The 2,054-nt window shown below is 49.5% G+C and overlaps 1 pseudogene across 1 annotated transcript; it reads right to left on the bottom strand.

Annotated features, from left to right (window-relative positions):
* Positions 1-580: 580 nt before the first annotated feature.
* LOC308521264 (splicing factor 3A subunit 2-like) lies at positions 581-1,759 on the bottom strand (annotated as a pseudogene). Its single transcript has one exon. The product of its transcript is annotated as a splicing factor 3A subunit 2-like (transcript).
* Between the last annotated feature and the right edge of the window lie 295 nt (positions 1,760-2,054).

Below are 2,054 nucleotides of genomic sequence, written 5' to 3'. Positions count from 1 at the left end.
ACTGTGACTGTATTGCTGTTGAGCTCTCTCTAGAAGCTTTGTTTTTGTTTGTTTGTTTGTTTGTTTGTTTGTTTTTTTAGACTTGGCTGCTCGAATATCCAGTGCATATATGTCTACCAGGGTTATATCGTCTTGTTGGATTGATTCCTTTAGTATTATGTAGTGACCTTAATTGTCTCTTGTGATGGCCTTCATTTTGAAGTCTATTTTGTCAGATATGAGTATTGCTACCTCAGCTTTTGTTCATTTCCATTTGCATGGAAAATTTTTTTCCATCCCTTCACTTTCATCGTGTGTGCATCTTTCATTTTGAGGTGGGTCTCTTGTAGACAGCGTATAATTGGGTCATGTTTTCATATCCATTTAACTACCCAATATCTTTTGATTGGAGCATTTAATCTATTTACATTTAAGGTTATTATTGATAGGTCTTTCTTTCTTTCTTTCTTTCTTTTTCTAAGAAGGCTGTTTAATGAGATCTAGGGACATGGCATAGCTCTTTACAAAAACACCAAATTTTGATCAGGGAGAAAAGACAGGAAAACAGGAAAGTAGACTTGCAATGAGAGGGGTCGGTTTTTCAGTTGGCTGGGGGAGGGGGTGGAATGTTTCCAGGGCCCAGGGAGGGCAGTGGGGGTCTCATCATTGGGGGCATGGGAGCGGGGGGGGGGGGCGGGTAGACCCTAAAATTGGAGGGATGAACTTCAGGAGGCTGGGGATGAACCCCAGGAGTTGGAGGATGAATCCCTGGAGGAGGGGGTGTACCCCAGGTGGCTGGGGGTGCATCTCCGGGGCTTGGGGTGTACCCCTGGGGCCTGGGGGTGGACTCCAGAAGACAAGGGAGGTTGGACACCTGGGGCTGGAGGATGGATTCCTGGGGCTGGATGGTGAACCCCGGGAGCAGGGGTATGAACCCCACATGTTGGTGGGTGGACCACTGGTGCTGGAGGGTAGAGGGGCAGCTGGGGAAGGCCCAGGGGTCCAGCAGGTATAGGCCCACTGGGTGGCATGGGGGGCAGAGGCAGGCCTCCAGGTGGGGGTGGGGGCAAACCATTCATCAGTGGGGGTGGTGTCCGCTTCACCCCAGGAGGCCCAGCAGGGAGGCTTGATGGGGCAGGAGGCTTTTCCATCTTAAAGTGGAACTGAAGGAAGAACTGCTTGGTTTCCCAGTTCCAGTGAGTCCAAAACTTGCTATTGGCCTTATCAATCTCTCTGCTTGGCACCTTGAAGGCAATGATCTCGTAGGGCTCAGCAACCATCAGCAGCGTCTGTCTGGGGGCTCGATCCTCTGCTTGTAGGCAGACATGAAGAAGTGGCGTGGCATGATACTGTCAGTGATCTCAGGATAGTCAATCTGGAAGAGGAGGCTCTGCTGGCCCATCTCTGTGTCCCTCTGCTTGGTCACTTTATAGCCCGGGCGGCTGATCTTCACAAACTTCTTCGCTTCCACCTTGACCTTTTCCACTGCTGGCTGGGCGGGGTCCTCCTTAGCCTCCTTGGCTGTTAGCTGGGCCAAGTTGGTCTGGTGTTTTTTTCCCCTGGATGTGCATGAGGTAGCTCCCTCATTGTTGTAGAGTGTCAGGGACAGCTTGCATTCATACAAGCCCAGGTGGTTCTTCATGAAATAAGAGTCCTTGTTGATGTTGATGGTCTCCAGGGCCAGCTGCCAGAGGCGCTCCCACCAGTCCCTCTTGCTCTCAGAAAAGGAGGCCATGCCCCCACTCCTGGTCTTGCACCCAGGGCAATGTTGGAAGTCCATGATGAAGGCCTTGGGGCTTTACTGAACTGGGGGTGATACCTGCACCCAAGGCCATGATCCTGTCGCCTTTTCACTTGCCATGGCCACTACGACTTCGTTCTGTACACAAGTGCAGCCTTGCCATCTTAATTCTTTATTCCTATGTTTCTCTCTATATATTTCTTCTTCTCATTACAGTAGTCCCTTTAGCAATTCTTGCAGTGCTGGTTTAGTGATGATAAATTCCTTTAGGTTTGTTTTTTGTGTGTTTTTTTTTTTTTTGGTCTGGGGAGCTCTTTATTTCAGCATCTATTTT

This window comes from Myotis nattereri, assembly GCF_964212035.1.
Source record: "Myotis nattereri genome assembly, chromosome: 1".
NCBI classification, from domain to species: domain Eukaryota; kingdom Metazoa; phylum Chordata; class Mammalia; order Chiroptera; family Vespertilionidae; genus Myotis; species Myotis nattereri.
The sequence above is the reverse complement of the archived record's forward strand: the minus strand, read 5'-3'. Positions and strand labels throughout refer to the sequence as shown.